Raw genomic sequence first — 13,508 nt, forward strand, 5'->3', positions numbered from 1 at the left:
GCATTCAACCTAGAGAGCACAAGGATGTATTATTAGTGTTCATTATGAAATGCCCCAGTGAAGTGTGATGCACCTGGGCTAATAAAAGGCACATGATTTACTTAGGGTTACACAAAAGCTCATACTCATATTTTAGTTACTTAGATATGAGAAATAAGATATCCTAAATCAAATGGTATCAAAATGCAATTTCAGTGGCCAAATTTAAGACCTTCACAAGCATACTACTTTTGCGTTTATCTTTCTTTTTTTTTTTTTTTTTTTTTTTTTTTTAGAGAGAGAGCATGAGTAGGCAAGAGGGGCTGAGAGAGGGAATCTTAAGCAGGATCTACACTCAGCAGAGAGCCCAATGTAGAGGTTGATCACAAAACCTTGAGCTGAAATTGAGTCAGACACAACATACTGAGTCACCTATGTACGCCTACTTTGGTTATTTTGATTAAAATGTTCTCTACAACTTTCTCTTCAGTTTCCAAAAATAAGAGTAATTTTTATTCATCCATGAAATACAACTATTACCTTTCAAAAGAGGGAGAGACCATCATTCCCCCTCCATTTTCTCTATCCAAATGCCATCCCTAGTAACCTATCATTGCCACATGAAACTGTAATTCTTTCAATTTCCCAACCTACTGTTTCATGATGATCTGACAGAGTAATCCTTTCCTATAATAATCAACAAAGGCTCTCAATCATATCAACAAATCTAGAGAAATACTCGTGACCATAGAAAACATGGAAAATTAGATAACAGTTTTAGATCTATTCCCTGCCACTTCCCAATGTCTCAGATTTATACTATAATGTATCTTAAAATTAGCATCCTATTTTTCCAGGGCATATAGCTATGACTAAGCCCCACCTAATGAAATAGGTTCCTTTAACCTTACCGATGCTTTCTCTGAAACCACTATGGTTGACAAGTGAAATGTATTTAGTAAGAGTATAACATCAGTGGATTCCAAACTTGAGGTTATGAGTCATCAATAATAACGTAGCCTCAAGAAACCTTAAATAATTGAGTAAAAAGCAGCTATAGGGGTGTCTTTCTGGCTCAGTCAGAACAACATGGGACTTCATCTTGGGGTTGTGAGTTTGAGCTCCACGTTGGGTATAGACAGGAAAATAAAATCTTAAAAAAATTTAAACAGAAGATGATTAGGTCTTTCTATAGATATACTTATTCCATTGAACACATTACATAATTTTAATTTTCTGTGGAATTTAACACCTAAGATTGGCTAATCCTCCAAATAGACCTAGTTCCCCCTAGTGTGAATTTTCGTACTGTAGTCCACTGAGAATTGGCTAAACAATTATCACCTTCATTACACATGTAATGTTTCTGTCCAGTATAAATTCTGTGTTTCTTGAGGTAAATATCTTAACACATTTGTATGATTTTCATGTGAATTCTTTCAAGACCACACATCTTTTTAATTACTGGAAGTCTGTACCTCTTAATCCCATTTGCCTATTTTAACCCCCTCCCCAAAGTTGTACATTTTTAAAAGTCTGATCACATTCATTACATTTGTAAGGTTTCTCTCCAGAAAGAATTATGTTCCACAAGGTATAAGCTTTGGATAAGCCTTGCCATACATTCCATTTGTGTGCTTTCAGAGATTTATATTCTGATATCAGGTGAGATGTGAGCCCTGGTTACAAGCATTGCCACATACATTAGTTTCATATGGTTCCTCTCCAGGATGGAATCTCTGATGTTGAGTAAGTCTTGATCACTTGCTTATTTTATTTGCAAGGTTTCTTTCCACTTTGAGTTCTTTCATGACACCCAAAGCTTAAACTTTGAATAAAAGCACCACCACACATGATATAGTTTATACTCTTTCTTTTCACATGTATTTTCTGATGCCTCGTAAAAGCTTTGCCACACTCATTACATTCATAAGGTTTCTCTCCAGTATGGATTTTCTTATGCTGAGCAAGATGCTCGTACAGGCTTTGCCACACTCGTTACATTTGTTTCTCTCCACTATGAGTCCTCTCATGACCCCAAAGGTCTGAACGTTTACTAAAAGTCTTATCACATTTATTACATTTATAAGGTTTTTCTCCTGTATGAATTCTCTGATGTCTCATAAGGCTTGTACTTTTGGTAAAAGCCTTGTCACATACATTACATTTGTATGGTTTCTCCCCAGTGTGTATTTTCTGATGCCTAGTAAGATTTGCAAATTGGGTAAATGCTTTGCCACACTCCTTACATTTGTAAGGTTTCTCTCCAGTATGGATTTTTCTATGTTGAGTAAGATGTGAACGCTCAGCAAAGGCTTTGCCACACTCGCTACATTTGTAAGGTTTCTCCCCAGTATGAGTTCTCTCATGACCCCAAAGGTGTGAATGTTTGATAAAAGCCTTATCACATTTATTACATTTATAAGGTTTTTCTCCTGTATGAATTCTCTGATGTGCCATAAGGCTTGAACTTCGAGTAAAAGCTTTGTCACACACATTACATTTGTGTGGTTTCTCTCCAGTGTGTGTTTTCTGATGCCTAGCAAGGTTTCCAAATTGGGTAAATGCTTTGCCACACTCGTTACATTTGTGAGGTTTCTCTCCAGTATGGATTTTTCTATGATGAATAAGATTTGAACGGTCTGTAAAAGCTTTGCCACAGTCATTACATTTGTAAGGTCTCTGTCCAGAATGAATTCTCTCATGACTCATGAGGTTTGCACTTTTGCTAAAAGCCTTCCCACAGTCATTACATTTGTAAGAAATTCCTCTAGTGTATGCTCTCCTGTATTGTGCAGGTAACAAAGGATACTTAAAAACCTTCCTGTATTTGTTCCAAATGTTTTTGGTACTGGGAGGAATTCTTTGAAGTGGTGAGACTGAGGAACCACTGTTGACAGACTTCTCAGTCAGATTACAGTCACACATTTTCTCCTCATTGTGAAATCTCTGCAGTTCAGCCAGATGTGCCTGCAAACTTAATCCAATTCTATTTTCCACGCAGTTTATGTACTGGTTTCCAGCACCACTTCTGTTATTGTCCATTTTTAGCAAATTCCTCATAAATGGCTCATCATCCATGAAATACTGGTACGTATTATTTCTTACAGAAACACTCTGCTTTTCAGGAAGAGTAACTGAGGTCTGATTAAGTTGCTGGTCTTTTCTACAAGTGAGATTTTTGTTATGGGACAAAGGCACTTCTTTGTAATTTCTTGCATCATATCCCCACTGACTCTCAAACTCATGCATATTTTCGCAGGATTCCTGGAGATCAAAATCCTTGATTCCATAACTTTCATTTCTCTCCAGTATCACTAAGTGGTAAAATTCGCCTTTATTAATGTCTTCTGTTGGTGATAATTCCTTGATTGCAAATCCATCAGAAGGGATTCCTATCAAATAGAGATGGAAGATAAATCTTTTGTACTAAATTACATAATTACACACCACAACAATACTTTATACTGAACACAGGAAGTTTCTCAAGTATGGTATTCAAACAATATTGTAATATACAATGTTTGTAAGTTTTCTTTTTATAAATGTTTCCATAGCAATAATTTCTCTAATTTTAATTTTTCCAAACACACATTATACACTATACATATTTTTTGCCCATGTAACTGGATAATGAAATGAAACTTCGTAATTAGCTCATCCATACACTGGCTATTATATAAGTGTGCATGAAATCATACAGATGTCTATCTTCCTTAATTCTTAATCTTTATAAAAATGTGTTTACCTGAACACGGTATTTCATAATTCAGTGATTCTCAACATATCTTTCATTTTTCCTACTGTGTGTTCCTTATGGAATGTAAATTCTGTCTTTAGTTCTCAAGGAAGAATTGTTTAGAATTCCAGAGCATATTATTTTCTGTAAATGTGGTACTTATTAACTTAACCTGCTAGATCAATTTTTAGATTGTAATATACGGATTTGTTAAAAGACCTTGTTTCCTTCATCATATCCTCATACATTATTAAACACACATTATTATTAAACACCAAATCAAGCTGCTCTCCTGAGCAATCTATACTGTTTATGAATAGGGGTCTTTCTACAGTGTGGGGAGGGGCAGGACATGTGGACACTGAGGTGCTTTGGTGCTCAAAATTAATATACCAGGAGATACCAGTATAGTTTGTTTAGCTCAATGAAAAATCTGAGGAAAGGCCAGGACCTGGATTCAGAAAAGCAAGAGTGAAACACAAGGAATAACGGGCAATGTGGGAATGCTGCTTGTGCTTGCACATCTAAGGGAATATGATTGTGCTGTAAGTTAAACGCCTGACCTTGGGAAAGGTCAAAACAAGTTAACTGACTGCCTGAATGCTTAAGGATTATTTTAGGTATGCAGAATACTGGTTCTCTTCCAAGAACTACTGAACCAAAAGCACAAGTGCAAAACCACAGAATCAGTTATTTATGAAAATTCACCATAAGGTTTCCTTCTTTTCCCCAACTTTAAATAACCTTATTGTCTCTGAGCCTTATCTTTAAAGATGTCAGTGAAATTTGACTTTGCTAAGAATTTAAGGGTTTTAAATCCTATTCTCCCAACTCCCAGATTTTTTTATTTAAATTCTACTTAGTTAATATATAGTGTAATATTGGTTTCAGGAGAATTTAGTAATTCGTCACTTACATATAACACCCAGTGCTCCTCATCACCAGTTCCCTACCTTAAGCTTTTCTGACTACTAATGTTCTGCAAATACCTAAACAAGCAGGAATGCAGAATTTCTGAAGAAAAGGGAAGTTAGAGTCCATTTGCCACATTCTCAATCAAAACAGCTGCAATCATTCTCTTAAGAATAGGGATTTGAAACTCTTATGATCACGTCAGGGGCTCTCAATAGAAAATGCAAAGACATAAAAAGTTAATTACCAACTTCTGGAGAGAAGTTATCCTCACCCAGGGAGACCAGGTTCCTGTAGTTCTCCAACATCACGTCCCTGTACAAGGCCCTCTGAGCAGGGTCCAGGCACTCCCACTCCTCCTGAGAGAATTCTATGGCCACATCCCTGAATGTCAACCGCCCCTGAAAGGAAAACACATTTCAGCAAGTGGACAGGGAAAGTGTTCTTATTTGACACAAAACAAGAGAAGCACAGATGTGTAAAGACTGACTTGGCTGGAGTGAGTGCTCTTTGATCCATGGAATATAATTTTCAGCAAGTTACACTTAACATAAAATTAGCATTTAAAAGTACCATTCGGGGGCATTTAGTGCACTCACAAACATCACCTCTGTCTAGATCCAAAACATTTTTATCAGCCCGAAATCCTTTACCCATTAAGCAGGTGCTTCCTATTCCCCAGTCCATGGCAACCACTAATGAATGGTTTGTCTCTATGGATTTACCGATTTTGGATCTTTTCATGTAAACGGAATGGCAACAAAAATGTGACCTTTTGCATCTGCCTTCTTTCATTTAGAATAATGTTTGAGGTTCATCCATGATATAGTATGTATCAGTGGTACATTTCCTTTCTTCTGGCTGCAGAGTATTCCACTGCAGGACTAGACCATATTCACTCAACTACTGATGGGCATTTGGTTGTTATCACCTTTGGCTAATATTAGTAACTTGCCATGAATTTTGTAGTACAAGTAAGTGTTTGCATACCTGTTTTCAATTCTTTTGGTTATTTCCTAGGAGTGGAATTACTGGGTCACATGGTTAATTTTTTAAGAATCTGCCACAGTCTTTTCCACAACACCTACACCCTTTTCACAGTAATGTGTCATGAGTCTACATTCTCCACATCTTTACCAACATTTTGTTGTTGTTGTTTTTCTTTTACAGTAGTCATCCTAGTGGGTGTGAAATGGTCTCACTGTGGTTTTGATTTTGCATTTTATTAATGACTACTTTCATCAAACATCTCTTCATGTGCTTGTTTCATTTGTGTATCTTGTATGGAGAAATGTCTATTAAAATGCTTCGACCACTTATAAGTTGGGTTTTTGTGTTTGGTTGTTGATTTCTGTAAGTTCTTCATACATTCTAAGTTCTAGACCCTTAGTAGATATGTGATTAGCAAATTATTTCCTCCCATTTCCTCACCTATGTGATAATGTCCTTCAGTGCACAGACATGATTAATTCTGATGATGACCAATTTATCTACTTTGTCTTTTTCTCTTTTGATTTGGGATCATGTATAAAAATCCACTGCCAATGCTCAGGTCATGAAAATTTACCCCTATGTTTTCACCTAAGACTTTTATACTTGTAGCTCTTACACACAGTCTTTTGATTAATTCTGGATTGATTTCTTTATATAAGGCATTTTCAATTTCATTCTCACACGGATATCTAGTTGTGCCAGCACCATTTAAGAGACTGTCCTTGTCCACTGTTTTTGGCACTACTGTAAAAAAGGAATAGGTTACAGATGTATGGGTTTATTTTGTGGAAGTTCAGTTCTATCACTGTGATCTGTATTTCTAGCCTCTGCTGGAATTACGCTTTTGATTACTCAACGTTTGTAGTTAAGGTTTGATGTCAAGAATTCTAGGTCCTCCAATATTTTCTTTCTCACATTTATTTTGGTTATTTGGCATCCTTACCAATTCAGTATTAGTTTTAGAATCAGGAATCCCATTTAGGCCAAAAAGGCTGTTGGGATTTTGCTGAGGACTGCATTACTCTTTGTATCACTCTGGAGAGGACTCCCATTTTACAGTCTTCCAATCCACAAACACAGGGTATCTTGACATTTATTTAGGTTTTCTTTAATATTCCCCAGCAACTTTGTAGTTTTCAGTGTGTATAAATCTTCCATTTACTTTCTTAAATTTATTCCCATTTGTTTCCTTGCTCATGTAAATGGAATTGTTTACTTAATTTCCAGTTGTTGATTGCTACTGTACAGAAATGCAACTGAATTTTGAGTGTTGATATTGTATTCTGTATTTCAATGAATTTATTATCACTGGTAGTTTGAGGATTCTTTATTTCTAAATATGAAATCATGTCTTCTACAAATATAGTGTGATTTCCTTTCCAATTTTGACACATTTGACTTATTTTTCCTCTGTATTTTCTCTGATTAGAAGTTCCAGTGGCAAAATGGGCACACTTGTTTTGTTCTTGGTATTAGGGGGAAGTTTTCAGTTGTTCACCAGTATGATGTTAGCTATGGAATTTTAATAATACCCTTTTTTAGATTGAGGAAGTTCCCTTCTACTTCTAATTTTTGAGTTTTTGTTGGATGCAGTATTCTGTATATGTCCGCTGAATCTAGCTGGTTTACACACAGTCCTCTATCATTGATGTCTGGTTGTTGTATCCATTATTAACAGGGAGCACTGAGGTCTCCAGCTAGTATACTAGAACTATCTCCTCCATTTTGCTTCAAAAAACTGGGGGCTTTGTTGTTATGTACATATTGTTTATAGTTGTTTTATCTTCTTGATGGATTGGCTCTTTTTTCAATACATAATGTTCTTCAATATCTTTGGTAACAGTTTTACAACTTAAAAGCTATTTCGTCTGATATTTGTATAGGTACCCAACTAAGTTTCATTACTATCTGCATGGAAAATCTTTTTCCACCTTCACTTTGAACCTGTTTTGTATCTCAATTGAGGCTTGGGGCACCTGGGTTGCTCAGTCAGTTAAACACATGATCTGGATTTTGGTCAGGTCATGATCTCACAGTTCATGAGTTCAAGCCCCGCATTGGACTCTGGCTGACAGTGGGAAGCCTGCTTGAGATTCTGTCTCCCTCCCTCTCCCCCACTCAAGCTCTCTAAATAAAGAGTTTTAAAAAGCAGAGTGAGCCTTTTATAGACATAGAGTGGAATCATTTTTAAAAACTAATTCCTTGGGGCGCCTGGGTAACTCAGTCGGTTAAACATCTAACTTCGGTTCAGATCATGATCTCAGTTTGTGAGTTTGAGCCCTGCATCAGGTTCTGTGCTGACAGCTCAGAACCTGGAGACTGCTTCGGATTTTGTGTCTCCCCCTCTCTCTGCCCCTCCCCCACTCATGCTATGTCTGCCTCTCAAAAATAAACAAACATTTTAAAACATTAAAAAAAATAATTCCTATATCTTTTATTGAAGAGTTTAATCTGTATACATTTCAAGTTACTACTGATAAGAATTACTTCTAACATCTGTTGTTTGTACATCTAATATTTTCTTTCATAATTCATCCTCTTGTAGGTGTCTATGTGGGTGCATACTATTTTGATTGCCTTTATGTTCATTTTTCTATTTTCAAGTTATTTTCAGCGTGATTATCCTGGGGATTATAGTTTACATTTAAACTAATGATATTTGAATTTCAGTTGATACTAATTTAGCTTTAATAGCGTACAAACAACTGTTGTTATACAGTCACCCTTCATGTTCTTACTGTCAAAAATTATCTGTAAGAGATGTGAACAGATGTTTTATACACTCAAGAACAGATTTTTATTATTGTTTTACACAGTTGTCTTTTAAGACACATAGGAAAAACTAAGTTAGAAAACAAAAATAAAATAATACTGGCTTTTATATTTACTTATGTAGCTACCTTTACTAGGTTTCATCCATTTCAGCCTGAGGAACTCCATTTGGTATTTCATGTAGGCTAAGTCTGTAAGTGTGAACTCCCTCAGCTTTTGTTCCTCTAGGAGTCTCTTAATATCACTATCAATTTTGAAGTATAGTTAGCCTCGTAAGGAATTCCTGACAGGATTTTTTTTTTTAATCTTTCAAACTTTTAATACCACAGGAGACTGCTTCTTGGCCTCCACAGTTTCTGAAGAGAAATAGGCTGTTAAACTTATGAGAAGCCCAGTACACGAGAAGTTGTTTCTGTCTTGCTACGTTCCGCATTCACTCCTTTGTCTTATAAAAGTTGACTGATTATGTGCTTGCCAGGGATCTCCATGCATCTGTCATAGCTGAAGTTCATTGAGTTTTTGGATGTGTAAGTTGTTTTTGATAAATTTGGCATGTTTTCAACTCTTATTTCTTCAAATATTCTTTCTGTCCTTTCTTCTTTATCCTTTCCTTCTGGGATTCCTACTATGTGTATATCAGTATTCTTAATAGTGGTTTCTTAGTCTCTGTTCATTTTTCTTCTTTTTTTTTTCCCCTTTTATTCTGCTTTTGTCCCCTTTCTTCTGTTCACACTTGATAATTTCAGTTAACCTATGTTTAGGTTCACGGATTCTTTATTCTTATTGTCTATCTGTTGATGAACTCTCTAGTGGATTCTCAATGTTGGTGTTTATACTTTTTTAACTCCAGAATTTCTATTCCATCCCTTTACTATAATTTCTATCTCTTTATTGACATTTTCTATTTGTTGAAACACTGTTCTACTTCTTCCATGTTTTCATTTACCTGAGGATGTTCAAGACAGTTGGTTTAAAATCTTTATTTACTAAGTGGAATGTCTGTGCCTCCTCAGAAAGACCATCATTAATCTGGTTAATCACGGTAAAGATGTACAATCTTAAGATATCCTTAGATATCTGTAGTGAAGTCAGCCTGGTAGAAGCAGCCACCATGGCATTCTTTGAAACAGTAAGAAATTGTAAAGGACTCATGTATCTTCATTTAGAGAATGTTCCAATGAGGATCTAAAAAAGCAGTTATCTCTATGTTTCCTAACATGAAAACAACTTCAAGACATATGGTATGTAAATATTTCAATTTGTAGAATAAAATATGATGATTAAACATTTACTGGAGAATATATTCTAAAATCTCATTACAACATATAAATGCATTTTTAGAAGATTTGCACTAAAGAGGACATCAGTTCCCAATGAAGACAATCCGTGATGATGGAAGATATGACAGGCAAGGGGATATTTACTTCTTAGTTTCTAAACTGCATCACTCTGTGGAACTGAACCACAAAAATACATACTAGAAGGATTTAATACAAAAAAATAAAAAATAAAAATAATATTTAAAAATTAGTAAAATGAAAATTTAGCACCAGCCTCCCTGATGACAGAAGGTTCTGCAGCTATGTCTGGCTAAATTAAACATTTCTATCTAAAAAATGTGCAGTGTAACATTTCCTAAATGAACACCATGGTCTGTATGAGATGGATGTGCTATAAATAATATGTGGCGCCTGGGTGGCTCAGTTGGTTGAGCAGCTGACTTGGGCTCAGGTCATGATCTCACAGTTCATGAGTTCAAGCCCAACATCAGGGTTGCTGCTGTCAGCACAGAACCCACTTCAGATCCCCCGTCCTCTTCTCTCTCTCTGCTCACCCCTGCTCTCTCGCCCTCAAAAATAAACATTAGAAAAATAAAAAATAAAAAAATACTAATTTAAAGAACACTTACTGTTACACAAGTAGGTTGATTCTACACTTTAAAACCAATTATGTTAATAAAATAAAACACTCTCTGTATTCCTTATTCCTACATTGAACTTCCCACTCTATTCCAAAGAATTAATACTTTGGAGTCAGAAGCACAAGGACTCCCTTCTTTAACGTCAAAAGGCATTTGTAAAATAAGACAAAGCAAATCTACCCTGTCAGTCTTACTTTCCAGGGTTTCTCAGGTACTTGTGCACATTAATACATTACTAACATATGTAATCTCTTTAATCCTGGTTTATAGGAGCTGAAAACGATCCAGAAGGGGTCTCTGAAGAATCCTTACTGCCCAACTCCAAGGACACCACAAAGCCTACTCCCATTTTCCAGTCCTTGCCTATGTAGAAAATCCTTCATAGGATTACCACCTAAAATGAGCCTTTTCATTAAGTTCTATGTCACTGGGTCACAGTGAGATGGAATCTGCATGGAGATGACAGGAGAGTGGGAGGAGGCCCTGGGTGTGAGTAAACATTGTAGGCAGGATACCTTGGAGACGAAGAAGATTAACAAGTCCAAAATGTGACATTTTAGGAAGAACAATCAATGAAAAATATGACTTTTACCTGGAAAAGAGCCATTCCTCCTTTTTTCCTTCTTCTGGTCTTCTTTCTCAGGTAAGGTTATACTGCGTGACAAAAAGTTATGTTGCTTAATGTTTAGAATCATCATAACCCCTTCTTCTGCCATAATATACATATAGGGAGAACCTCACTATGGGAGAAAGATCGTCCTTTGCTGCCAACTGCAACAGGAGGGATACAGGGATAATAAACTCCTATATGGAGTTATCCAAGTGCATTTTCACCCATTTCTTCAGAAAGCCCTCCCCTCCTGCTGAAACCTACATACTCTATTGCAACTGAATTGTCCTCGGTCTACCTGACACTGAGCCAAAGGGAGGTGCCTCATTCAAGTTCTTGGCTCCTCCTTAGGCAACCAACATGCAATGAATGGTTGATGCAGGACACAGAATCCTGTCCATTCCATCAATTTAGAACAATTCTTAAAGGCCACCCCAGGTCCAGAGCTCCCTGGTAGCCATACGGAGAGTTTAGATCTTTGTCCTGCTGGTGATGGCAAGCTGTAAGAAGGTTTAATGTCAAAAGACGAGATGATCAAATTTTTAAGATTTAGCTAGGATACACAGAAAGAGGGTGAAGCTGACAGAGGCGTGCCTCTGTCTCTAAGACTATGCTCCTTCCTCTTTCTTAGTGGTTTTCATTATTTTTGGAACTGGGTCACATTGTAAAGTCTAATGATAACTGCACACCCTCTCCCAGAAAACTGCCAAAGACAAACACACACCCAATCATTTCAGGGATCATTTCAGGGATCTTATTAACTCATGTTCAGAATTCTTGGTCTATCGACTCATGTTAAAGGTGGGTGCCCTGGGGATCACAGGAAGAGTTACTTTACCAAGTTACCCTTAAGTCTGAGTGGAGTGAGCAGAACTGGGTATAAGTAAATTCTGAAATAGTGGCCTTGACATGTTTAAGTGGAAAGGGCTTGTCCTAATTCCAGATCATAACCTTTCATATTCCTCAAACAAGAGAAGCTTCTCTTTCATGGGTGTAATCAAACCCAAGCATTTAATTCCTTTTTTCAGAACAACTATATTAAATTACAAATAGCAACTAGTCCTGGAAAACATGAAAAAGGGTCACCTGTGGAGATGAGGTCTGAGCAGTCTCTGCATCATGAACGGATGGGCTCTGCTGGAACAAAGTTCCACATCAATCCAGCCCATCCATCAACATCTGTACTGAAAAGACAAAGGGGACTTGAGGAGAACATCTACTTAGTTGGAGACTTCAGCTCAGAACTCGGTAATGTAAAAGATAACTTAAGAGAAGAAGAGAACTGTTGAGTATTAAATTAACTGACTAAACTAGATTTTGAATGTTAAAAGATCATCAACATGCTTAACGCCTGTGTAATGAAATACTATAAAGTTATTTACCAGACATCAAAGAATAGTTCCAACATACGATAGACGGCCAAAGGCAGTGGGCCTGGGGCCCGTACTTGCCTCTGAGCGATTTTAACCGGAAAGGAACGCAGACACTTGGTACCCGAACCAAGCGACAGGGCTCGGAAAGTCTTATGGACACAACGCGAGAAGCAAAAGGGACGAACTTCCGGCGAGAGGGACGAGTGGGTTCCAGGATTTTACCTTACCAGGTGACCCCGAAACCTGGGTGTGGAGGAGGGATTTGATGAGCGCGACCGCTGGTAAGAACCAGAAAAACGGAGACTCACTCACCCGAGCGTGCCCGTTGCTCCGCGCGATCCGCTTCCGGGTCTCTAGAATAGCGCGCGTGCGCGTGCGCGTGCGCGTGCGTCGTGGGGCGGGACGGAGGCGGGTCGAGGACGCGACCGTTGGCAGCCCGGGCTTGAGTCACTGGATCCCGGCCTGCGCACCGTCCCTTTCCCTGCATCTGCCAGTCTGTTTGTCCTTTCTCCCCGGCGATTTAGAGCTCTGCTTTTGGATTCCTTCCAATCCCGCTGGTGTCGTTTGGAGCCAGGCTGGGTACAACGTTAGGGAAGGGTGGGCCGCTTCTGTTGGGAGCAGTGGTATTTGACAGGTTGAGCACGGTGCCCAGGGAAACATTTGTAGCGACAGGTGGAGACGTGCGGCCAGCGAGGGAGGCGTAGCAGCACGGGGACCTGGGGCCGGAGGTCCTCGTGGGTCGACTGAGACCTTGACATGACAGCTCCTTGTTTAATGAGGCAAAAAGCCGGGGTGGTCAGTGTCGGTGATGGACGCTAGAATGCGAAATGCAAAACTCTTCTGTGGCGAATGTGCAGTTTGGTACTAACCCCCCATCAGAGCTTTTCACTGAATTGTCACTTCTGCTCCCCATTCGCTGGACTGCGTTCCCTGGCGTTCCCCTCCAGGCCCTAGGCTGTGGGGGCGGAGAGCTGGCACGTTGCTTTAAAGGAACAAACATTTCTGCCTCTATGAGTGTTCATCAATTTTTCTCTCTTTAAATTTGATATTCGAATCCACACCTCTCGAGATGAACTATAAATCCAAACGCCTTTGAGACCTACCAGATGGTACCTGCATTCTGCTTAAGTCCTTAATTGCCAAATATCATTGCAATTGCAATTTTTAAAAATCTTTGTTCTCAGTTATTTTGGAAGACTACTTTATACT

At 38.1% G+C, this 13,508-nt stretch overlaps 1 pseudogene; it reads right to left on the reverse strand.

The window, feature by feature from the left end:
• Nucleotides 1-12,643, reverse strand: part of LOC122495255 — a 55,141-nt pseudogene extending 42,498 nt beyond the window's left edge.
• Nucleotides 12,644-13,508: the final 865 nt, after the last annotated feature.

Source organism: Prionailurus bengalensis, chromosome E2 (assembly GCF_016509475.1).
Source record: "Prionailurus bengalensis isolate Pbe53 chromosome E2, Fcat_Pben_1.1_paternal_pri, whole genome shotgun sequence".
NCBI lineage: Eukaryota > Metazoa > Chordata > Mammalia > Carnivora > Felidae > Prionailurus > Prionailurus bengalensis.